This window comes from Marmota monax, unplaced genomic scaffold (genome assembly GCF_021218885.2).
Source record: "Marmota monax isolate L192 unplaced genomic scaffold, Marmota_monax_Labrador192_F-V1.1 WCK01_AAM20220418_F8-fsc00178, whole genome shotgun sequence".
Lineage (NCBI taxonomy): Eukaryota > Metazoa > Chordata > Mammalia > Rodentia > Sciuridae > Marmota > Marmota monax.
The window spans coordinates 787,927-813,098 of NW_026694501.1; the positions used below are offsets into that span (position 1 = coordinate 787,927).

Genomic DNA, 25,172 nt, shown 5'->3' on the forward strand with positions numbered 1-25,172 from the left:
TCTCTTGCTCTCTCTTTCTTCTTTCACTTTCTCTCTCTCTTTGCTCTCTCCTTCTCTCTTTCCTGTCTCTCTCTTCCTTCCCTGTTAACCAGACACGGTTGCAATAAAGATCTCTTGGTCACTCCAAGTGTCATGGTCACTTTCCTTTCAGGGAGCCTCCACACCCGCAAGTGTCTGTCCTCTAACTCACCTCAGGGGTTTAAGGTTTTTGTTTGTTCTTCCTGTGGAGCTGGGGATTGAACCCAGGCCTTGTCTGGTGCCGTGAGGCCAGACTCTACCAACTGAGCTGTATCCCCAGCCCAAAGGGGTTTAAGTTGGAACACATGAAGTCCTGGGGGACACACCCAAGTTATATCCGAACCGCAGTGTGGGGTTTGTACCTCTGTAGGAATCCATCAGGCTCATACCTAAGACCTGTGCAACTTGTTGAATGTTGTCACGTTACGCCTGTCAGTGACGGACAGAGGGACTCAGTCCATCTCTGTGGGAGGTCCAGGGCTCACAAATGGAGCAGAGATTCACGCCTGTCACTGGCCACCCAGGAGTCAGGTGGGTCCTCCTCCTGGCAGAGGTGGAGAAGAGATGGTGGGTGGGGCTGAGGCCCAGCCCCTTTCCTGCCCAGGGGACAAGGCAGGGATGATGGCCTTGTACGCAGATGTCTGCTGCAGCCTCTGTCAGTCAGAGGAGGGGCCCAGAAGCCAGGCCTTCCGGTCCTGGGCCTGGGGCTGGGGTGCTGGCAGGCTGTCCACCGGCTTCCTGGACCCCTCTCCTGTGGAGAGGAAAACCAGAACATCCGTCTGGAAGGGACTCCCGAGTCAGCCCGTTCTCTGTCACCATTTCACAGGGATGGGACCTGGAGCTCAGAGCAAGTGAACTCCAGAAACTAGACTTGATATCAGGCTTCCTTCTTGTACCATGGCAATTGCCTTGGACCTCTGCCTCCCTGGACAAAGCTAGAAGATCCCACAGCTATCACTCTCTGCTCTTTTCTTAAAAATTCCCATCCCACCAGTGCCCTTGCCTTTTTAGCCCTGAGGAAAGCAATGGAGGGAGCTAATTCATACTAAGGTGTGAGGGACCGATACTCACTTAAATCCTGGTTAAAAGGGCTTGCAGATTATCTACCACCCAGAAGCCATTGTAACAGTGAGATCTCAGCACAGCAGGCTGAAGAGACATACTTGTGGGCCAGGGCAGGCAACAGTGAGCAACGGGTGGTAGACTAGAGGGAGCAGGGTCCAGGGGAGAAGGAGGGCCCTGCTGTGGCCCTAACTCACTGGTTCATCTTGGATACATTATCTGACCTCTGGGCTGCTTCTAAAACAAAGGCTGAGTGTCCTAGCCCTTTCTACCTAGATCCTTCTAGTACCTTCTAGTGCATATTTTGAGGGCTGAGAAGTTACAGAGGCAGAGGAACCCAGGTCAATAGGAGGTGGGGACCTGGGCATTTGAGCTGCATAGCAAGGTAAGTGAGTTTGTGCATGTGAAGGTTTAGAACACAGAGCCCGAGACACAGAAAATGCTCAGTTAATGAGGAGTCTTCTTTTTTTGGTACCAAGGATTGAACCTAGGGGTGCTTAACCACTGAGTCACATCCCCAGCCCTTTTTATTTTTATTTATTAATTTGGAGACAGGGTCTCACTGAGTTGCTTAGGGCCTTGCTAAGTGGCTGAGGCTGGGCTGGAACTTGGAATCCTCCTGCCTCGGCCTCCCGAGACACTGGATTACAGGTAGGCACCAGGGCACCACCGGCGCCTGGCTTGGCATTAACATTACTGTTAATGCTCTTACTTCACCTGAGAGATCCGGCACAAGACACTCAGCATTCCCTTTTCCACTGTCAAGAGGAATAATGGGTCAGTGGTTAGCACTTGCCTAACATGCTGTAAGCACGAGGTTCCACCAAAAAAAAAAAGAGAGAGAAAAGAAAGCACAGGCCAGTCCGTCGGGTCCCCGGCACCCCACACCTGGCAGTGCCTGGCTCCCGGTGCCGAGGTCACAGTTGTTGGTGATGATCGTTGCCTGGGCCTGGAGAAGCAGGAGAACCCAGCAGGGCACCGTGTCCACTCCCCACAGCCATGTGGACCTGTGGCACTGTCCCCTCATTGCAGAAGCACTGGACGTTGCCCAGTGACAGAGTGACAGCAGGCTGGGGTCCTGAGAGCCCTAGAAGAACCTCACCCTGGCTTCCCAGCCATCCCCAGTGAGAGTCCCAAGCCCCCCTCTCCTCTCCAGCTTGGGGGGTTTCAAGTGGTTTTATTTCCAAATTAAATAGAACAAAGCCCATTGGGGGGAAGGACATGGCTCTGATAGCAAGCTGACTGACACAGAGCCACGGGGACACACAGTTCCCTAAAGGACCAGCGGGTGGCAGGGGTGCAGGGCCCCCCTGGGAGGCACCCGCCTGCTCTCCTGGCCCTGGGCTGTGTTGCTCCCCCTGGGAAAGGCTTCCCAGGAGAGAAGCTGACCGTCCAGAAGCAAAGAGCTCACATGTAGCAGCAAAGGACCATCAAGGTCTGGTCAGGACAATCTTTGGCCACATTTGACCCCATGTGTCCAGATCACCTTTGTCCCTCCAGAGCCCAGCGGCAGCCTTAGAACAGCCCCCCCTCCCCCAACCCTCCTCCTCCTCCTCCCCTCCCCCCCCTTGTTTCTTCTACTGTATGACCCACTTCAGGGCCAGCAGCCTGCAGGTACAGAGGCCAGGCAAAGGTTCAGGGCCACAGTTTGCTTCTGTATGGGACCCTATGAGTGGTTCAGGGGAATCCCCCTAAATCCAAACCCACGCATCAGGATCCTTCTTGACACAGTGCTCCCCTGGGCTGTGGGTGGAGACTGACTCTAGTCCTGACAGGGTCTGTTCCATTCATCCCTGCAGCCCAGGAAGGGGGTGACCTGGGGGGAAGCGCAGCCAGATCCTGATCCCCAGCACGGCAGCGAGCCTGGATATTGGGGAATCAGCAGGGGCTCAGGTGCGGCGGGGACCTTGGGCAGGCAGCTCTGCCAGGGGCGGGCATGGGTCCTCAGTTCTCTGGAAGACGGTGCAAGTCCGGGTGCCTGCTGCCCTGGCCGCCCTGGACAGCTGAGCACCCACACCTCTTTCTTTCTTTGCTATTATCTTTCCCGGTGGATCGCAGGCTCAAGAGTGTGGAGGGTTGTCGGCCTCTCTCAAGCATGGTAGCGGCCACCAGTATGGAGTGTTGTGAACACCCCGGGGTCGGGGGGTGCAGAGAAGATGGATGTATGTGTAGGAGGAGACGGGGGCTGAGCTGGAGGTGTAGTGGAGGGGCTGCAGGAGGGCTGGACCTGCATTTAGGGAAGCTGCCCTCTCCCACCCCCACATGATGGTCCTGCTTACCAGAGGGGGTGACTGACCTCCCACTGGCACAGCAGGAGAAGAGGGACAGAGACAAGAAGCAAAGAGTGCAGTGACCAACCTGCACAACAGACCCTGACCACACTCCAACACAGAGACCTGAATACTGGCCTCACCCCTACGCTCTTTCCTCTCCTTGGGGACCACTCAGTGTCCCCCATTCTCTGACCCAGTTCCTCCCTGGTGTTCCTCAGCCTACAGCTGCGTGTGGAGCCTTGACAGCTTTTATGAAACCACCTGGTGACAGGACTGGGCACGGTTCAAGGGTGACTCTCGCCTCTGTTTTGGGTGGGATACTGTTTTTACATGTGTCCTGGGTAAGGAGCAATAGAGGAAGGCACATCTGATCATGCCTTTGGTGTCCCCACACTGACCCATAGGATCTGAGCAGCAGATCGCCCTGGGAGCCGGGAGGATCTGGCTTCCTGGCTGGTTGACCCTCTAGGCTTCCCGGGGCTGGGCAGCTCTCCGACCTCCGTGGTAACATCCTGTCACTCAGAAACCCCAGCGATCGCTGCAAACAAACAAACAAGGGAAACAGGCAGAGGAAACACTCATGAACAGCCACTTTAATTACCAGCAAAGCACATGGGGTCGCATTCCGGGAATTGTGTTTATGTGCTGGGGACAGGACCCAGGGCCTCCATGCTGGGCAGCTCCACCAGGGAGCTCCAGCCGGGTCCCCAGGGAATGCGCTTGAACTAGAGGCCCCTCCCAGGAACAAAGCCACCTCTGCCTCTGCCAAACTTGGCTCCACCAGCAGCTTCTTGCTATTTGCTCTTTGGAGACTCGCATCCTAGAAATATTAATTTTTTTATTATCTTTTATTTTTTATATTTTGGTGTTTATTTTGTTTTTTGAACTACCACCAGCAGCAGCAGCAGGACAGGGGGATGGGACCTGGAGGCTTTCTCCTGTCTGGTCCCCTGGGCTGAGTCTTTGCCTGGGGACTGACTCAGGGTACTGGGAGGGAATAGGGCCATGGGACAAGGTGCAAGGCAAGTGTGCAGGTCGGAACGTCCACAGGACAGCCACCAGGACAGCCACCAGGATGCATTCCTGGGGAGGTCGGAAGGACCAGGTCCAACCCCCCAGTTCCAGGGGAGGAGCCTGGTGCAGGGTCCCTGCAGGAGTTGCCCAGCCCTGCTGAACACACGGGGTGGACGGGGTGGGCAGACACCCCTGTGCACCCCAGACTGAGGGTCTGCACTGTCCCCTGGCTGAGAACCAAATAGAAGAGACCCCAGGCATCAGCCCTCTTGGGGGAGACTGAACCCACCATGGCACCACGGTAGGACTGGCTGGTGGGGTGTCAATGCTGGGGAAGTCATAAGAACCCCGAGAGTTAGGATGACACATCCGGGGACCAAGAAACAGCCGATATCTACATCCTGAATAGGAAGTTCAAAAGATGCAGGGCAAGAGCCGAGAAATCATCGATGATTTGGGAGAAGGAAACATTTCATCTTAGACATTCGATATTGCTTAAGTGTGTGTGTGTGTGTGTAGGAGATTTGGAGAGTTATGTATCATCTTTATTAAAAAAATAAAAAATACTAAAAAAAAAAAATACTACCTGAAGGAGTTACCTTTGGGGAGAAATTTATTTGGGGGAGGGGGGAGGTAAGAGATACATTAGCATTGTCTCGAATATTTTTTTTTTAAATTTGTAACAAAGAGACGTTCTTGGGCAATTAAAAAAAATCTTTAAAAAATAAACGAAACAAAGGTATTGTGTCCAACTACAACTAAAAAATAAAACAAAATAAAAAACAAGCCTGCGGCTGTGGCTGTGGCTCCTGGCCTGCCGGCCCTCCCCTGCCCGGGGCTCCGCTGGCCTGGGGAAGGCAAGCCCCGTGGGCAGCGGGCGCAGTCCTGCAGAGAGCTCTCTTGCTGGCTTCCAGCAGGGCTGGGCCCAGGGAGGCCGGCAGCCAGGACAGCGGGGCTCCAGGGGCACCCAGAGCCCAGCCACCTCTACTCAACCCTGATCCCCGCCCCACAAGGGCGAAGTACCGCCCCCACCCCAGGCTCCCCGCCCCCAAGCCCCTTTCTCAGGCTCTCAGGAGCTCGGTGAACTTGAGCCCCAGCGCAAGGGGCCTCGCCTCTGCCCAGGCTGAGGCCAGACCTCCCTCCCTTGCCTGTCCCCTCACCTCCCCAGGTCCCCAGGCTGAGGGACGTGTGCAGGGGTGATCCTCGTGATTGGGGCGGGATCCTGCCGCTCCCCGCTCTATGCCACCCCCTCCTCAGTGGCTGGCGGTGGCATTGTGCGGCTCCCTGCCCTGCCTCCCTCCCGTCTTGTCATGTGGATCTGAGTGGCTGTCTAAGGCTCTGGAGGGCACCCAGCTTCCCTGCGGGGTGCCGAGCCCGGCTCTGTCCCCAGCAGCTGGGGACCTCAGGTGTCCTCTCCGGTGTCTGGGTGGAGGACAGCCAGGCCATGAGGATCTGTGGGCACCTGTTCCCAGGACAGGAGTTCACCAATTAGAGGAGGCCAAGGTGGCCTCCCAGGAAGCAGTTCAAACAGAGGAAGCAGCGTCACCCAGAGATGCTTCAGCAGGGCAGTGGTGGAAAATGAGGCTGGCCAGGCAGGTGGGTACCCAATAATGCTGAGCCTTTGTGTCAGTTAGGATGCTTTGACTGTAAGTAACCAGCCAAAGTGTGCAAAGGCATACAATGTCTTATGATGTTATTAACAGAGCCAGAGGGCTGCCAGGGATGGCTAATTTAGCAGCTCAACGTTAGGATCAAGAACAATTTCTTCCTTAGGCTTGCCTCCTCAAGGTCACAAGAGGGCTGCCACAGCACTGGACAACATACCCTCGTATATCCAAAAACAGCGTTGGGGTATTTTTCATGGAAGTCTCTTCCTCCCAGCTTACCTCATCTAGGATTGAGCCCAGGGTAATGCCTTCGCTGTGGAAGGACTGGAGCAGCCAACATTGGGCACCTTCTCTCATGGAAGGTTGCCTGCACCAGCAGGGAGGAAGGGAGAGGAGGGTCCCTGGGAATGGCCATGCCCAGCTACTCATGGGCTTCTTCTGGACTGGGTGTATCATCACACCCACCTCACAGACAGGACACTGAGGCCCGGAGAGGCCTGCTCACAGCTGACAGTGTGAGCAGCAGGAAGGGAGGCCAGGCTTCTGCTGGAGCATCCCCTTCCCCCGGGGCAGGGGCTCTGTCCACCGCAGAGAGGCCTTCCCTCGTGGGTCAGGGCACCCAGTGCCCCAGGCTGCCCACAGACAGACCAGGGGAAAACGGACCTCCGTCTTGTCCAGCTGTGGCTCATGGCAGAGCTGAACCCCTGAGCCCTGTCCCTTTGGAGTTCTTGGCCATGTGGCCAGGCACCGTCACCATGTCATCCCCATGGGACCTGTTAACACCCACAGGATTCTCTGAGGGTTCTTCATAGGGAAGAAGACCGAGGTCCAGAGCAGTGATATGGTCCATCCAGGGACTCCACAGGGTGCTTCCAGCCACACACAATCCTTCATGGCCATGTCCCCAAAGGGCGAGCAGCAGGCGTTTCTAAGTACACACATCGACCCAGAACCGCTACGGATGTGCCAAGAACATGCGTTTTCTTCAGTCCCGGGTGATTCTGAAGACCAGAGCTAGCCTGACACAGAGAGGGAAAGTGACTTACCGAAGGTCACACAGTCGGCTGGAGCTGAGATCAGAGCTGAGGTTGGCCTGGTTCCCTGACCATGCTGGCTGGAGCGGGAGTGGGAATTTGCTCCTGGGAACGTCCCAGGCTGGAGGAGGCGGCTGTGAGGGCCTAGGGTCGTGGCTGGTTTGGAGAGCAGTGCAGATGGTGTACTAAAGGGCAGAGTCTGTCTGTCCTGCCCTGTGGCCAGGGCCATGACTCCCTAGAAAGCTACTGGCCTGCCTTCTCCTCACGCTGTCACCTCCACACCCTGCTAAGGCAGGGCTCCTGTGTGGCCCCAGGCAGTCTGGCTGGGGCTCCTGGCTTCTCTCTGGCCTCTAGGCTCTCAGTAGTGAGTGGGGAGAAGACCCCCTGCCCCTCCCTCACTAGGTGGCCGGGGTCAATTGCGCCCTTCCCTGAACCTGGGCCTCCGCCTCTGCTTGGCCAGGGCTGTGGCCTGGGTGGGGACAGTGGTAGAAGTGGGGCTGGCGGGCGTGCCCTTCTCCGGGTGAAGCATTGACCTGTCCTTTCACTTGACATTCAGAACTAGATGGCCCCAGCTTTGTGACAGCCAGACCACGGGGAACAAGCCCAGGGGCAGTTCTGCTTGTGGAGCTGACGCCATGGAGCCTCCAGAGCCTCTCTTGGGCCAGTGAGTGGAGGAGGGACGGGAGGGGTGTGGGGGGGAGGAAGCCCGGCCTTGCCTGCCCCCTGTGGCTGGTTCCCCGCCCCCCCAGGGCTGGCCGGGCCACTCAGGGCTGGGAGCAGCAGCTGGTGAGACTTGGTGATGGACGGGATGGATGTCAGGGGAAGAGGGCTGGGCGGAGGCTGCAGGGGTGGGCAGGTTGCCGTGGGCCCAGAGGACAGGGCACGGCCATGCCACCCCACTTTGGGCAAGAGGTGCCCTGCTCGAGCTGTGCTGTTTCCCCCCTGCTCCACCAGGGCTTTGCACACTGGGTGGCAGGTTGGGTGGCCCGCGGGAGCCTGCAGGGAGCTGGGCCACTCTCACTGCAGGAGGGACCACCCGTCCTCTCTGTCCTGTCTGCAGAGCTGGAAGTGAGATTCCGGGGCTCAGCACCCTGCTGCTCAGTCCTCGTCCCCCTGTTTCCCACAGCCTGGCAGTGGCAGGGGGGACGGAGCCTATCCACCACCCCGGTAGCAGAGGAGAAGCCCAGCAGCCAGAGGTAGGCCCGTGGCAGGCCACCCCTCAGGCACTGTGCCTGGTGCAGACCATGGTGGCTTCAAGGGCTGAGCTCCCTCCCCTGTGTACTCCCCAACTGTCCCTGAGTCACCAGCACCCGTCCTTCACTTTGCCAGGGAGGCTCCAGAGAAGCTTCCCCTCCCCCACTGTCCTGTGAGTCGCCTCCCCGGTCCCCACGGGGTGTGATTTTTGTCCCACCTCCCCAGTGACCTCTGTGGGTGTCAAGTTCAGAGCATCATGGGAGGTGCCAGGTTCCGAGGGCCTCCGACAGAACAGGAGGGGTGGCCTGCCACGTGCCTTCCCCCTCCGTAGGCACACCCCCGTTAGCTGCCTATGGCCCCCATTTCCCTCGCCAGGGGTGCAGCCCCCCAGAGGTGAAGAGGCCGACTTTGGCTGGAGACCTTCATTTCTCAGACTGCTTGGACAGCAGCCCCAGCCAGGGACAAAACCAGGTCCCCAGCGGCCTGGGCGTGATCCCTCAGAGCCGCAGAGCTGGTCTGCAGTGCTGTCCCCGGGGCCTGGAGACCCCCGTCACGGCAGAGCTGGGGCCCTCTGACCTTCCTTCTGGCTCCTGCAGCGGGAACCACTTCTGTGGGCAGCTGTGTACACGGGGTCAGGTGGCAGAGCCTCCCTGAGCCACCCTTCCGCCCTCCCTGTGTGAAGGAAAAGATAGCCAAGTCCCCAAGGGCTGGATTTGTGACAGAAGGATCGTCACTGCAGTGTCCTGTCCTCCCTTATCACTTGCCAAGTGCTTTCAGACAAACTGTCTCATGAGACCCCTCCAATGTCCCTGCACGATGGTTGTACTTTCACCCCCAGCTGGCGGGGGGGGGGCAGATGCAGAGGTGGCCTCGCCTCTAGGCCTCCAGGTCCCTGTCCCTAGGTGGAGAGCCAGGTCCAGGCCTCCAGGTCCCTGTCCCTAGGTGGAGAGCCAGGTCCCCAAGGCTAAAGCCAGACAGAGTAGCCCAGATGTCCAGCCTGTTGCTTCCTTTCCCGGTTGGGGCGTCCCTGGGCAGGCAGTGACTCTGGGAAGGCCTGTGAGCTGGGCCCCCCCAGCTGTGGGGCGAGGGGGCGGGAGATGCTCCTGACAGCCGTGCAGATAATCGGCTTCTCCATCGCTGCTAATGGCTGTTTAGCTCCCCGGCTCCTGTGTTTGCCTGGTGCCTCCCACGGCTGGGAGCTGGGAGTCTCTTAGCTGCCTGGGGCAGAGTGGCCTCCCTGCTCCCTGCACTGGCCACAGGATTTGCACACGGGGCCTCCTGCAGTGCTCTGCCTCCGTGCCCCCAACCCCAGGATGCTCCCTCTGTGTCCCCCTCCCCAGGATGCTCCCTCTCAGCTCTGGGACCATGGATGGGCCTCCAGAGAGCCTCCTACCAGGACGGAGCTGGGGAGGGCACTGCTTCCCAGTGGCTGCCTCTTGTATTACGGACCTCATGGAGTGGGCAGGATGCGGGCCAGCAGTCACACTGCCACCTCTGTCTCCAACTCCTCCCTCCAGCCCACCGTAGGATGTCTCCCCCTGCAGATCTGGCCTTGCTGGGCAGGGTAGACCTCCAGCCCTCAGAAGCAGTCACTCTCCGGCCCCTACCTCACAGGTTAGCAGAGACCGCAGCTCACTCCCCAGGTGACAGCTTCTCCCCAGGTGACCCGTAGGCCCCCAGGGCTAATGGGCTTCCTGAGGGCAGCCAGACAGATTCTCCCCCTGTGGCTGAGGCTCGATGCCCTACCGCAGCTCTGGCCGGACTCCTGGGCCTCACTCCTGCCTCGGGAGCCCGTGGACCTCTGCTGGACCTCTTCCCGGTGACCAGAGCCCAAGCTCCATGGGCAGTAAGAGACAGAGGCGGCCCAGAAACTCATCATCCTATCCCCTCCTCTGGGAAGTTCTTGCCTGTTGTTTTGTCTATTGTTCATGGTTTACCCTGAGGCTGGTCTCTGGGGTGTTCCCTCCTGTCCTCCCCAAGGGCAGGTCTTGGTCCCTTTCACCCTGCCCTTCTCCAGCACTGGGGCCAATGCGTGGCCGGGAGGGGCCCCCAGTCGTCACCTTCTGCCCCTGCAAGAAGGTTCAGGTTTGGGTTCTCACTTGCCTTCACGTCCATGTACAAAGGATCTTCCAAGTTGACCATTTTTCTGGGCTGTATAATAAATATTCCGCCTGTCGACACTCCTTCCTTCAGCGTGCAGTGCGCTTTGGCCGGCTCCGCTCTTTTACTCTTATAAATAACGTTGCTATAAACAGCTGTGCACGTATAGCTATTTTTCCCTTTGCAGTTATGTCTCTGGGAGGAATTCCAAACAGTGGGATGACTGGGTCAAAGAGCACAGCATATTTATGGCCCTGGACAGGATAGGGCGAGCTCAGCCCCCGGGCTGGCCCCGGGTCCCCCAAGCCCCATCTCTGGGTGACTGCCGACAGACGTCCCTTCTCTTTGGCGCCTGAGGCCAGCCCCCTGCTGCCTAGAATGCTGTCTCTGGCTCCTGCGGGGCTGCAGGGCAGACGCAAGGGAGGGGACAGTGGGAGAGCCAGGGCGAGGGCGCTGTGGGAACCGTGCAGAAGGGGCTGGCGCGCTCTCCTGACAACGAGGGCTCTTCCCTCCCACAGCCTTGCCTCCTCCAGGAGGGCTCTGTGGTCCTGCAGCCGCACCTGCACCCGGGAAGCCTCCGCCTCTCCGTCTCCGAGAGGGAAGCAGGGTCCAGTGGGTGGGTTGGTGGGTATGTTGCGGGGGGGGCACCGGACCTCAGCCTATCCCAGGGCCCCCAGGAGCAGCCCTGGAAAGCAAACGCTGAACGAAAAGTCCATCATCCTAGACAACAGGTCGGAGCCCTGCCTGTCCTCGGCCACTGCCCCTCAGTCCTCATTTCCCTACTTCCGCATCATCAGCTCCCTATGTGGTGGTGGGAGGAGGGGTCCATGTGGGTCCCTTGGGGCCTCTTGCAGAACTTGGCTATTTTTTTCTTTCTTGGTACCAGGAATTGAACCCAGGGGTGCTTAACCACTGAGCCACACCCCCGACCCTATTTAAATTTTATTTTGAGACAGGGTTTTGCTAAGTTGTTTAGGCCTTGCTAAGTTGCTGAGGCTGGCTTTGAACTCGAGATCCTCCTGCCTCAGCCTCCCTGGCCACTGGAATTACAGGTGTGTGCCAATGAGCCTGGCTTTTGCTGGAGGCCAGGGCGCCCCCGTCCCAGGTAAGCCTTGCATCCTGGGACATTGATTCACACTCTCGGGGTTGGAGTGCTCAGAGTTCGCCTGCATTTTCTGGGCACTGCAAGGCCGTAGCCCACCTTGGAGTTGTGTGCTGTGTAGGGCTGAGCCCTGGGAAAGGGGAGCAGGCTGAGTCCCGCCCCAGCAGTGGCCAGCAGTGACGGGCAGGGGCTGCAGGGGCACTGGTGCTATGGAGGAGGAGCCTGTGGTCCCCAGGTGGGTCTCTGCAGCAGAAGCTCTCTGTCCCTGTCCCCTGGCTCTCTCGCCTTCTAGGTCACTAGTGGCCAGAAGTCCAGGAGGCAGAACAGAAGGAACACAGAATCTGGCAGTTGTCATCTAGTTTCTGCCTCCAACAGGCACGTGACCCTCAGTCCTCAGCTGGAACACAGGGTCACTGCCACCTGCCACCTCATGCAGAGACTTAGGTCCAGGCCTCAGCAGGGCTGGCCGAGGGTGGCCAACCACCCAGGCCCAGCTCCTGAGCTAGCCCCAGCTGGAGCCCCGCAGTGAGAGGGTTCAGCTGGGGCCCGTGGCCTGGTGGTGGCATCGCTCAGGTTGGGGACGTCAGCTGCCCTGCTTCCTCCCATGCCTCCATCTACTGTTTTGCTGGCTGATGAGGGACACATCGGCTGTGGGCACGTGAGGGTGCAGCAGGGAGAAGGTGTGGGTGCGCGTGGGCGGGCTGCCTGGGTGCACGTGGGGGGAGCCTGTGGTTTGTGTAATTTTCCGGGACAGACAGGTGCAAGAGAAAGAGGGAAATTATTCTGTCTAAAATCTCCAAGATGTTCTCCAAAGCTGACAGAGTGATGCTGCGTGTCTGGGAAGCAGGAGAGAGGGTGGACCATTCCCAGGCGCAGGAGCCAGGCAGGGCAAGGCGGGTACCCTGAGGGTCCTGGGAAGGCTGCTACAGCGCTGGGATCGTCTTGATGCTTGCCCAGGTGTCGTCTTGTTCAGAGAATGGTGACACTCCCCACACCAGCCAGTCCTAGTGAGAATCCAGAGGGGCTACCAGGTAGGAGACATCGTAGTCACCCCAGCTTGCAGATGAGGCACGGAGGCTCTGAGGGGTCAGCTGGACTTCCCAGGTCACAGAGCCAGATGGTTAGTGACAGAGTCAGGTCTTGAACCCAGGCCTTTGGATCCCAAAGTCCACATCTCCAAAATGACTGCGTGGAGGTCATGTCCCTGAAGGCCAAGCCAGGGAGGGACCACCAAAACCAATGGTAGCTGCAGTTTCCGGATTCCGGATTCTAGATAGAACATTCTGGATTTCCAAGTGGAATTGGCCAAAGTCCTCACCTTCTGCCTTTTTCTCTCCCAGGCTTTTCCCTCAGAAGTGTTTCTTTCAGCCAGAGGCAGAGGCGCACACCTGGATTTCCAGTGGCTTGGGAGGCGGAGGCAGGAGAATCACAAGTTCAAAGCCAACCTCAGCAACTGAGTGAGGCCCTAGCAACTTAGTGAGACCCTGTCTCTAAATAAAACATAGAAAGGGCTGGGGATGTGGCTCAGTGGTTAAGCACCCCTGAGTTCAATCCTTGGTACCAAAAAAAAAAAAAAAAGTGTGTCTTTCATGCAGGTTGGCCTAGGGAGACGGTCGCTCTCCCGGACTCCAAGCCCTAGGGGTGGGCTTGACTACTCTGGGGTTCATAGGAACCTGTTGGCTCCTGGCTCTTTGCTGGGATTTTCTTCCTCTGTGGAGAAGCAGCCAGCTAACAATGGCTAGCAGCAGAACCCCACCCCCCCGCGGTTGCTGCCTCCTCTCCTGAGGACATTTCATTTACAAGGTGGGATTCCTGTAGGGTGGGCTGCCACGTAACCCTCTAGCTGGTGGTGTTAAGAGGGGAGACCTTTGAAGGGCACCGTCCTCTTGGATGGCATTAAGTGCCCTCCTAAAAGAAGCCTGAGAGAGCATGTTTGTCTCTGTGCCACAGGAGGATGCCGCTAGGGGGCGCTACAGAGCAGGGGGCAAATCCTCACCAGCAGCTCTCCCACCTCCCAGCTTCCAGCTCTGTGAGCTATACATTCTGTTGTTTGTAAATTACCCACTCCAGGACATTTTGTTACAGCAGCAAAAACGGACTAAGACAGTGGGCTGGGGGCTCAAGGCCCTGGGTTGATCCCCATCAACATACACACTAATGTACACTACACACACACACCACTCATGAGTTTTATTAGAAAAATGGGATCACGGTGTATACCCTTTTCCTCAAGTTTGCTTTGTTCACTCATCAGCGTTTTTGACACTGCCATTCTGTATCTGTGCCTGGCCAGCCAGACGACACACCAGGAGAGGAGGGACAAGGGAGGGCAGGGGTCCCCTGGAGCCCTGGTGTCTCCAGCCTCAGAATGCTGCGATCAGGAAGTCCTCCAGGAGGGTTGAACCTCGAGGGCTTGAGGCCGAACCTTTGGAGGGGGGCCCTTCCTAGACTCCCAGCAGCCCCTCCAGGCAGTGGGCCTCGGACCAGCCCCCCAGCAGGCCTTTAGAAATCTGCTCCCTGTGTCCTCCTCCCACGGCTGCCACCTCCCCAATAATTTCTGAGGCAATTGCTCCTGCCTCCCACAGCAGAGCGGGCAGAGGTGTCTCAGCTGTGGGTGGAGGTGACGCCCCATCCTCACACCTGCAGGAGGTGAGCTCTGCAGGAGGTGGCCTTGAACGCCTCTGTCCACAGTGACCCTGAGACCCAGGGTGCAGGGCTCAGGAGCATGCTGGGACTACGCCCAAGCCAGCAGAGACAGCCAGAGGCAGGTGAGCCCTTCAAGGAGGGGCTGAGTTTTCAGTGAACAGGATCCTCAGCTAGAAGCAGATAATTAACAGATTAGCAGGGCTGTTAGCTGCCAGCCAGGATTGCAGGCGGCTCCAGATTCATCCAGATTCCGCTGGAATGAGAAGGAATCTCTGTGGGAGGCACCTGAGCGAACCTGAGGGCAATGGAGGAGGTCATGGGACTCAGCAGGGACCCAGCATGCAAGCCAAGGGTTGGGGCTATGTGACCTGATTGTCCCTGCTTAGAAGAGCCCTCTTTGCCTGGGCCTGGGTGGAGAAGTAACAGGGATCAGGGTGTTGACACCCACGGTGTGCGTCTCACCCATGCAGCTTGCAAGGTGTTTTCGCAGTTGTTTGGGGGAGAAGAAGCTGTACACTGCAGAAGTCCGAGCAAGAACTGTGATGTTAGGCTCCAGAGCTAAAATCTTGCCCCCACTTCCTAACTGGGTAGGGCTCATGGGACTTCCAGTTGCGTTCCCAGGCTGCCATCTGCCATCTTGGAAGACCACTGGCCCAGACTGGTTAACTGGCCTGAAGCCCCAGTACCAGCAGATTGCAGGGGCGGGAGACATGGGCCAGGTGGGAGAAGCAAACTATTGAGATTTCAGAGCTGTTTGTTACAGCAGCATCGCCAAGCCTGTCTTGCTACACAGGGGCCCTTCTCCCTGAACCTCTGTTTCCTCATCCCTTCCTGTGAAGTGGGTAAATATGGTCCCTTTTTGAATGGTTTTTATAAGGTTAGGTAAGATGGTGAAAGGTGGCTGAATGGTAGTCTCAGCTTCTGGAGCCCACGTGCTCCAAAGAAAAGAAATGTTGTTGTCCCGGGCCAAGGTCAAAGGCCAGGCACCTGCAATTGGCCACTGTGAGTGGGTGGAACTCTTATACGGCTGAGCAAAGGGCTTCAGGCTTCAGCCTAGGGGGAGGGGCAAGGCCTGGGGAATGCTGGGGCCTGGACTTGGCCCTTCCAGGAAGGTTGTCCAGCTCCTTCTCTCTCTGGCTTTTCCAGTGCTCTTTTGTCAGCATGTGGGGAGAGGCTGAGGCTGCTCCCCATCTTACCTGGAGGGGCCTGTGTGTTTCTCCTGGTCTTGCTGGGCTCTGGAAGACCTCACTTGGAAACTTCCAGGTTTCCAGTCAGAATATTGTGATGCACAAACTTCCCCTACCACGTTCTATAGCAGCCTGTCTTAGCCCTTTCTCTGTTGCTATAACTGAATACCACAGGCTGGGTAATTTATAAAGAATAAAGGTTTATCCTACTTATGGTTCTGCAGGCTGTGAAGTTCAAGATCAGGTGGCATTTCGGGTGAAGGCCTTCTCATTGGTGGGGACTCTTCAAAGTCCCAGTGTGGCACAGGACATCACACAGGGAAATAGCACATCTAGCTCAGGTCTCTCCTCCTATAAAGCTACAGGACCACTAGACCAGGGACCCACCCGGGTGGCCTCACTTAATCTTCCCTCCCAAGGGGTCCCACCTCCAAATGCCATAGCTGGATTAAATCTCCACCCTCTCCACCTGCTGGTGGGGACATGGGAGCACACACAGCCCCTGCTCTGCTTGCTCTCCTGGCTGCCCCTCACCCACCACTGCGTCACGAACCGTCAGCCAGTTCCCTGAGCTGGCCTGGCTGTCCTCTGTAAGCGCGGCCTCAGGGACACTGCCCTGGAAGCAGCCGCTGTCCTCCACTCCTCTGCTGGCCTGTCCCCTGCTGCTCCTGTTCAGCCTGCAAGATCAAACCCGGTTCTCTCAGCTGATCTGACTCCTCCTGCAGTTTCTGGGCTCTGTGTCCAAAGCCTGGACCGCTGACTGCCTTCTGTTTCCTTTCCAAAGACGAAGCCCTCTCACGCCCCCTCTCTTTGTAACTGGCCTCCTCTCTGAGCTCACCGAGTCCTTAGAGGTGGAATATTCCAGGAACACCTTTTAAAATTCTCTTCTTGGCCTGTGCATGCTCCATGGGGACTCCTCCGCCCTCAACTCCACCGGATATCCCCTTCCCCACGAGGCTGGTGGCCTTCAGTCCTCTGGGCTGGGCGCCTCTTGCCCCCCATGGTGGAGCCCACAGCTTGGGGCTTTGAGAAGTACAGACACAGTGGCCTTCGGTCCATCGATCGCTGATTAGGAAAGAACTCATTCGCACACACCAGCAGGGGTTGGTGGTTTTCACTGTCTCTGTCACAAATGCTCTGGCCGCGGCCATCTGTGGCCACTCTTGCAATCAGAGGTAGCTATGAGGCCTGTGCCCTGCAGAGCACTAACCCCTGGCCACATGTGATTCTGGGGCACTTCAAATGGGATCAGGAAACAGATCGGCTGGGAGCATAAAACACTCGATTCAGAAGGCTCGGGGCAAATCAGGTCAAATAGGTCATTTGTGCTTTTATTGTGACTATATGTTGAAATGAAAGTGTTTTGAGCATACTGGGTTAACTATATGACTGAATTTTACCTATATGGGGACTTTTAAAATGTGTATATCAATAATTGAAGATTACACACACAGCCTGCGTTGCCGTCAATGCACACCTCTCTCCCGCCCTCGTGCAATGTTTGTTTCCTATCGCTGCTGTAACAAATCACCACCAACTCACTGGCTTAAAGTGACCCACATTTATTATCTTACACTTCTGGGTGTCACTAGGTTAAGATCAGGACTGTTCCTTCTGGAGGAGTGTGTTGATTGTCCCAGCTTCTCTGAACTGCCCCTAATTCTTGGCTTCTGGCTCCCTTGCAAGTCCAAAGCCAGCAGCAGCTGGTGGGTTGAACTCCCAGGGCACACTCTGACACTCCCCTTCCACCCCTGTTTTCCACACCAAAAGCCCTCTGGAGATTGCCTTAGGACCACCTGGATAATCCAGGGCCATCCCTTCGTTTGTTCACTTACTTATTTGAGATGGGCTCGTGCTGTATTTTTCCAGTGTGGTCTTGAACTCCTGGACTCCAGGGAGTGCCGCCAAGCCTGGCTGATAATCTCTTTAAAGTGAGCTGATTAGCACCCACGATTCCCTCTCACCATGTGGCCCAGACATCCCGGGTTGGGGGCCACACACAGTGTGCACACTGTGGGGACCATCATTCTGCCTCTTGTGGGTCAGCACCCCGTACATCTGATTTCTTGTCCTGTTCAAACTATCCAGATCTTGGAGATGAGATGTGGGGACACTTGCTTCATCCCCCCCCCCATTCTCTATAGTCTCCTACAATCTGTTTGAGGTCCCTGTGACCCCAAGGAAGGTGACTGCATCCTGGAGGGGGTGTGGAGAAGGAACCACGTGAGTTGATCCACAGGCACCCCCTTGCCCTCGCATACAGGAGCTGGTTCGTTCGGATGCACCCGACCACAGCCAGGCCTATCGGAGAAAGTCTCAGCGCCTCTCTGAAACCCTGGGGTATAAAGCGTTCCTATAGGTTGGGGTTGAGACCAGATGAAAACTCTGGAGACAGCTGTTTTTTTTTTTTCCCCTCTATAGAGGAAAAGCTAGTTGAAAATGAAACTGTCTTGCAGAGAAATAGAAATAGAAGTGAAAGTGAATGTTCAGAGAAAATATTGCAAAGACATAATGCCATCTTGGACCTCTGGATCAAACTGTGCCTGAGTCATTTGAATTAGAATTTTTGCTACTTACGAAATAAAGATTTGCAGTGACTCAGAGTGAGATTATAGTAGTACCTGATTGGGACATTAGAAGAACACCTAAAGTCTGTCCTTCCCCCCGGTCCCTGAAGCACAAGGTCCTCAAAGGAACACCCATCCCTCTCCTGGACCCCAGAGACGACCCTTGTCCTGGCTCTTTCCCTCCCCTGGAGCAGCTATTCAGGTGTCTGCCTTGGCTAATTCTGCCAGAGCTCTACGGCAGAACTGATTGGCCAGGAGATAGACAGCAGGAGGGACTGCCTCCTAGGGATCTGGAACAATTTCAGAGAGGCCAGGAGGCTGTTATCCATGGGACCCCACAGCAGGGGCTGAGAAAGCACCCCTCCCCATGTAAATGGAAAGGAGGTGCTGGCGGGAATGGGGAGACCCCAGAGGCCAGGAGCAGGGGACAGGGAGAGCAGTCCATCCTGACCGAGGGCTCCCCAGCCTGGGGACCAGTCCTTCCTGGGGTCTGCCTCTGCTCTTGCCTATTGGACCTAAGTCAAGTGACTTCCTATCACCTGAAATCACAGCAGGCCTGTAGGGGCCACAGTCCCAATCCCATGTCAGCCTGAGGTCCCTGTCCCACTTGGAGGACCTTTAATGCCCTCCAGAGGTTCATGAGGTAAAGCCTGGTCCCCAGCTTGGCCCTACTGGGAGGTGGTGACACCTTTAAGAGGTGGCTGCGGGGGGGGGGGTCTCTGGGTCACTGGGGTGTGTGCCCTCGAGGAGGCTTCTGGGACCTCAGGCTCTTCCTTTTCCTCTTTCTCATCCTAGCCATGAGTACTTTGATCTCAGTCATTTGTTATGGTGACCGAGAAGTGGCCAGCCTCAGGGGCCCTTGTGGAAGCAGTCCTCTCTCTTCCCCATGTCCCAGACAATGGGGACACTGAGGCTGGAGGCATGAACTGAGCTACCCGGAGTTATGAAAGCAGGAGGAAGCAGTGCCGGGCTGAGTCCCGGGGTTTGTGGAGAGACATGGCGCCCACGACTGGCTCTCTACTCACCAGCCATCAACGGGCAGAGGGCTGCCACACCATTGTCACGATCCCTCCCCTGGCTGGTGACTGCCTCCATGTCAAGTCCGAGTTGTGTTGACAAGGTGACAACGGGCAGGCAACTGGCAGGGGACCATGTCTTGTCCCGGATCAACAACTGGTGGAGAAAGCAGGACCAGAATTCCATTCCCCTTCTACTGACCTCTGCGTGGGAAGAGCCTCTGTGTCCTGTGCAGCAGACACACCCGGGCCATCTGCTACAGTGTTAGGATCTTGTGCTATTGGAGTGGTCCGCATTCTTCAGGTCAGGCATGGTTTGCCTGTTCCCCCTGCCGGAGGCTGGCTAAGATGCAGTTCTGGCCCCACGGAAACACGGCAGAAAAGCTGTTAGCTGGGTGGTGGTTCTAGGAAAAATTCTCTCACTCTTAAAAGTATCTGGGAAGAGGTAGTCTCCTGTGCTGTGTGCTATCGTTTCTAGATGGGATGCCTGGAACCATGGCAGCTATATTGTGATCACGAGGGGAAACTGGCTTGAGAACAAAGGTGGCCTGCTGAGGTGGGCAGCATGCAAAGGTAGAAGAAACCTGGATCTCTGTCGATGTCACTGTGGCACTGAACTAACCAGACTTGGGCTGTCCTACCTCTGGGCTTCTTGGCATAGGAAATGCATCTTATCATTTAAGCCCCTTTGTGTTCAGCTTTCTTGCATCTGAAAGGATTCTAACCAATCCACCCATTTCTGCTCTGCCCACTTTCTGGCTCCAGGGCCAGGTACAGACCAGCACGGAACAGCAGTCCCACTCTGGGAAAAGGGGCACTACATGGTCTTTGCCCACCCAGCTGGAGCTCAGCTTTGTATGGCTGGCTGCTTATTACACAACCACGCTGCCTGCTACAGCCATGAAAAGTCTGTGGGCTGAATTCAAAACCCCGAGGCGGGGAGGGGTGGCTTAGGGAGGGGCTCTGGGGGCTGCACAAAGGAAGGCCCTTCCCCTGCCCACAGCAGTGCCAGCCCGCCATCGCCCCCAGCGCTCCCAGAGACAATGCAGCAGCCACCCACTAGCTACCTGTGGACCGGAGAGGCAGAGAGGGTGGTGGTTAAGAGCTGGTGGATCTGCAGGCCCTGGGGCTGGGCCAGAATGAGTTTTTGTTGAGGGAGTGTGACCATTTCCCCTGCTGCTGTGCGGGGTGCGGAATGAATACAGGCCCGCTCAGGGCTTCGCTGGCAACTGATTATATAGATTTGCTTCCCATAAGGGCTCTTTTGCAATGGCGCAGGACCCCAGGGCCCACCCACAGTTATCTGCGCTTAAAACACTCTGCTTTATTCTCTCCACCCAGAGAAAAACCACAACCACCAAAACCCCCACCACCCTGAGCCCTGCTCTCTGGGAAAGGGACTCTGTCAGGAGAAAGATCTAGAAAGAAGCAATTCTTTGAGGAAAGGCTCAGGGGCCTGAGTGTCACTGTGCCCCCTGCCACTGGCTCCCAAGTACAGCCTGGAAATTGCAGAACCTGTCAGGACATCCCCCGGGGAAAGACCATGTAGTGACCCTTTTCCCAGAGTGGGATTGCTGCTCAGTGCTGGTCTGTACCTGGCCCTGGAGCCAGAAAGTGGGCAGAGCAGAAATGGGTGGATTGGTTAGAATCCTTTCAGATGCAAGAAAGCTGAACACAAAAGGGCTTAAATGATAAGATGCATTTCCTATGCCAAGAAGCCCAGAGGTAGGACAGCCCAAGTCTGGTTAGTTCAGTGCCACAGTGGCATTTGCTACCCAAAGCAATCAGCCCAAGAGCAAAATCCACATAGAATAAAACCGATTTGGGAAGTTATCAAGGACCTTCTTGGTGACATCATCTGAGCACCTGAATGCATCAGCCTGAAACCTACCCCTGAACTTTTCAGTCACTTAAGTCAGTAAATCAGTATTGTTTAAAAAAAAATTTTGGGGTGGGTGGGCGCCATGGTGCATGCCTGTAATCCTAGCAACTGGGGAGGCTGAGGCAGGAGGATTGCAAGTTCGAGCCAGCCTCAGCAATTTAGCAAGACCCTGTCTCAAAATGAAAAACAAAAAGGAATGGGGATGTGGTCAAGTGCCCTGATGTTCAATTCCCAGTATTGAAAAAAGGTGTATGGGGGGGTGCTGAGTGTGTAGCTCAGTGGTGCAGCGCTTGCCGGGCAGGCAGGAGGCCACAGTTCCATCCCCAGCAGGCATTCACGCACATGCGCCCTGAGCAGAGTCTGGGAGTCCTTAGTAACACAAAGGCACACCTCTCATCAGGCCCACTCAGCCTCTCCTTCCGTGGGCCCCTGCTGCCCCCAAAACTCACCTTGGGAGCATGCTCTGTTTCTCTGCCTGCAGGGCTGAGCCCCTCTCCTTCTGACGGGTTCTTGCAAGACCAACATTGTTTTGTGTGTTATATTTGTTTCATGCGTCTCTGCGTGTGGTCCTGGGGACTGAACCCACTGGCATTCTACCATTTTTATTTTGAGACAGGGTCTCACTAAGTTGCCCAGGCTAGCCTCAAACTTGCCATCCTTCTGCCTCAGCCTCTCAAGTCGCTGGGATTACAGGCATGCGCTACCATGCATGGCTTGCCATTTAAATTGTGGTGAAACACATATGACATAAAATTTATGCCTTAGCCATTGTTACATAGTTCAGTCGTGTAAGTCCATTCACATTGTTGTGCGACCATGAGCAAGCCTGCCCACTCTGTGACCATACTGAGCCCCACTCAATTTGTGAAGTAAGCAAGCCAATTATCACCCCTGGACAAAAGAAATGGAGAACCGAAGTCCAGCCAGAAGGCAGTTACCTCTTGACAAACACTTATCAAGAGTCCACAGTGTGGCATCTTCTCTGCTGGGCCCTGGGACATAGCAAGAAGCAGGTCATCAGCCCCAGTCTAGAGTTGGAAAGTCAGCATCAGACGCTGTAGCAAACGTGGTGTTTGTCCCTTTCCCGAGGGAACCAAGGCTTCCATACTCCACTCCTGCTGGGGTGGTCAGTCATGGTACCAGCTTGCTGAACTCAGGAGAGGTGGCAGTGGTCTGGGCCAAGACAACCAACATGGCTCCAAATACCACACCCCCTAGAAACATGATTGGTCCAGACGATGGCAGATCATCTTAGCAGGACCAATCAGAGTCTTCCCTGGGGCTTTCATTTGGATGTTCAGGGATAGAAATTTCTTTCTGCTGAGGCTACTAAAGGGTGGGGGTGAGTTTGGGCTGCTGTCAGTTCTCTTTTTATTGGAGAGTGTCTTCAGGAAGAGCAAGATCAAGCAGATACAAGCAGTACCACTGCTTGAAACCACCATGCCTGAACCTGACAGTCATTACATCACCTTTTGACTTCTGCTTCCTTGAGTTGAAATCATTGCAAAGTAAAGAGTCTCATTAGACAGAGACCCCAACAAGAAGTTCTCTGCCCACTCTACTAAACTGTCCCCAGGTATCAGAGACTCTTAGATTGGGCCTCACTTGGGTCATATTCTTCTTTTCTCAAAATCTCTTGGAATCCTAACTCTGTTCATTGACATCTGCTGGAAGGCGGATCCCCCTTTATTGCTGTGCTCTTGTTTATTGTTTTGTGACATTTGTTATCAGGCTAAATCTAACCTCTAGGCCATCATGGAAGTTGTTGATAAAGATGTGGGCGTGGAAGCTAGAGCTCAGAGCCTGGTGGCTTCCTCCTTCAGGCCACCAACCCATCAATTTTTCCACCCCATCCCTGGTCTTCATAGGATCCCAGTTTTATAGAAGGGCTTCAGACCCTGCCTCCTATTCCAGTGTCTCCTCTAGGAGCTCGTCCTGTCCAGGGGAAGATGGCCTGTGTACTGGGCATTTGTGGGCAGCATCTAGCATTGATTTCTTCTGCCATCAGCACCCAAACTCTACCCCTGTGTTCTTAGCTGTGGTTTCCTGCAATGTTTAAAAAGACTTTATGGAAGATTCTGGAATAATGGAAGGGATAGCAACATGGAGCATCACCAACAGTTACCTTACAGAAGAGCAAGATCAAGCAGATACAAGCAGTAGACACATGAGAGGGAACCAGAGGACCACCGGGTGGCTGTGCTCAGAGCTCCTGGGGGTGGCTAGAAGGGGTATTTCCAAAAGGGGCCCTTGAGCATGTCTCCTGTGTTGTTCAAGAAAAAGTGGGTGTCCCAACCCCAGAACAGAGGGAGCACGGATTTACCTTTTCTCTGCTTTTTTGTTCTGTCTGGGCCTTCAACTGACTGGATAGTGCCTGCCCAGATGGGGTAAGGGGTTGGTCTTCCTTAGTCCACTAATTCAAATGCCAGGCTCTTTCAGAAACACCCTCATAGATACCAGAAATCATGCTTTACCAGCTATCTGGGCATCCTTAACCCAGTCAAGTTGACACCTAAAAATAACCATGACATCTCATTTTCCTCACCCCCTGGTTGTCCCCAGAGAAAGGGGCAAGAGTCCCTCTGCACAGTCTAATGCCAGGTGAGGTCCTTGTCTCCAGATGATGTACAGCAAAAGGCCTACCATCACACTGATGGCACAAAAACGGGGAGAGGTGGCTTCCTGGAGGGAAGGCTGGGCAATCCCTTCAGCAGCGGTGGGATGGGTGCTGGTTCCTGTATCTGGGGCCTGGCCAGACTCCCACGTAGGGTCACAATGTTCTGAAACTGTGCAATCTTCTGCAAGTCAAGTGGGCTCTCGGGGAAGGCCGCGGTGCAGGAAGAAAGCATAGTCGTCCCCTCCTTATTCTATATTGCATGTCTACCACTTGCTGCTCTCCAGGTGACTTCTGGGAACAGTCAAAAGATCAGTGAGCCCATCAGGTCTTCATTGACACGGGGCTCAGGGCTGACACAGAACGGGGTGTTAACTAAGCAACCTTCTGTGGTTGCAGAAGGTCCCTGAGTATGGTCTGGAGTTCGGATTAACAGAGGAAAAGATGTGGCAGGCCTGACTTGTTGGCCTCTCTCTTGTTTTCTGGCGGGGAGGGGAGGGCAGGTACCGGGAGTTGAATCCAGGGTGCCTAACCAAGGAGCTACTTCCCAACTCTTTATTTTCTGTGGGATTTGCGGTTCCACCTGGGCCTCCAGCACGCCAGGTACTTTTTGTGCTCTCCACGGAGCTCCATTCACAGCCCTTTCCTTTTGTATTTGGAGACAGGATCTCTGTAAGTTGCCAGGGCTGCTCTTGAACTTGCAGTCCTGCCCAGCCTCCTGAGCCACGGGGTCACAGTGTGCCCACAGTGCCCGGCGCTCTCCTATGCGTCCCCAGCTTTGGATTTCGCTAGAGCCTGAGCTCCAGCTTGGTGGGGGGTACACCCCGAGAACTTGTGTCCTCAAGGGTGGACTCTGCCCACCCTTGAGTCCTCGTCCAATCTTTGGGTGCCTCGGGTCTCGCATACATCTTGCGGGTCTGTAGGGGCTGGTGCGGCCTGTCTGGGACGGCAACAAGGGCCAGGCACCGCAGCCGCACAGGGGCCTGACGGCCGCCAGCGTCTGCAGGCCCCGCCCAGAGAGTCGGCACGTGGCTGCGCCCAGTGCAGCGCGTGGGGGGCGGGATTCACGGGTGAGGCGGGGCTTCAGGCCCGGCGCGCGTCCCAATTGGCTCCCAGGACTGCCTGTAAGACTGCACGTCGTCGCCTTTGGCTGCCTCGCCGCATTGCTGCTTTGGCGGGAGTTGGTGGAGGGTGTGAGGTGAGAGTAGGGGGGCTGTTTACGGGCTGGGCCACTCAGATCTGGCACTAGGCGGGGAATTGGGCCTGGCAACAGCGGGGCAGAGGACTGAGTGGAGCGCAGGCCACGTGGGCCTGAGGCGCAGAGGAGCCCCTCAGGGTAATTGTGGCAGCGGGTGGCGCCGGAGGGCTGTTTGCTCCCTCCTCGGCCTGTGGCACCCCAGGACGACCGGGTGTCCTTGGGGCAGCTCAGGGAGCGTTGCCGTGGGTCTGCGAGACCTTGAGCGCCGAGGGGCGCTCGGGGTGTAGAGGCCGCGTTGGAGCCTTGCCTCGCGAAATCAGCTCTCTCGCGGTACTTGGAAGGGCGCGAACGTCCTGGACTCTGCTTTGATCCCGGTCTGCGTTCTCAGATGTGCGCATGATACATGTGGTGGCGGGCGAGAGGGCTTGGGCTGCTGAGCAGAAGAGACAGTGGCCTCTGGGCTGCTTCCAGCCAAGGCCCAGTGGGTTACATGCTCAGAGATGTCTAATTGAACATTATTTTTACAGCAGCAGCGTCTGGAAACCCTGATTTTTATATAACAAGCTCTCTTGTTTCAAACGTTGGCCCTAATTCATAATGGTTTAGAGCATTATGTAGCCAGAGAAAATAGATATGAGAGAACTGCATTTGCCCCTTG

At 56.0% G+C, this 25,172-nt stretch overlaps 1 protein-coding gene and 1 non-coding gene across 9 annotated transcripts in view; one reads left to right on the plus strand and one right to left on the minus strand.

The window, feature by feature from the left end:
- Nucleotides 1–2,658: 2,658 nt before the first annotated feature.
- Nucleotides 2,659–2,789, minus strand: LOC124076279 (small nucleolar RNA SNORA42/SNORA80 family). The gene has a single exon (XR_006846313.1). It is a non-coding gene; the product is annotated as a small nucleolar RNA SNORA42/SNORA80 family (small nucleolar RNA).
- Nucleotides 2,790–5,664: 2,875 nt separating this feature from the next.
- The window catches only part of Gpat2 (glycerol-3-phosphate acyltransferase 2, mitochondrial), a 31,568-nt gene continuing 12,060 nt past the window's right edge, over nt 5,665–25,172 (plus strand). For 2 of the 8 annotated variants that reach the window (XM_046420015.2, XM_058571396.1), the window contains exons 1-2: nt 5,674–5,963; nt 7,565–7,672. The gene's annotated coding sequence lies outside the window, so the exon portion shown is untranslated. Of the gene's footprint in view, nt 7,062–7,564; nt 7,673–25,172 lie in introns of all 8 variants that reach the window. The other 6 variants (XM_058571401.1, XM_058571399.1, XM_058571400.1 and 3 more) reach the window with 6 other exon arrangements.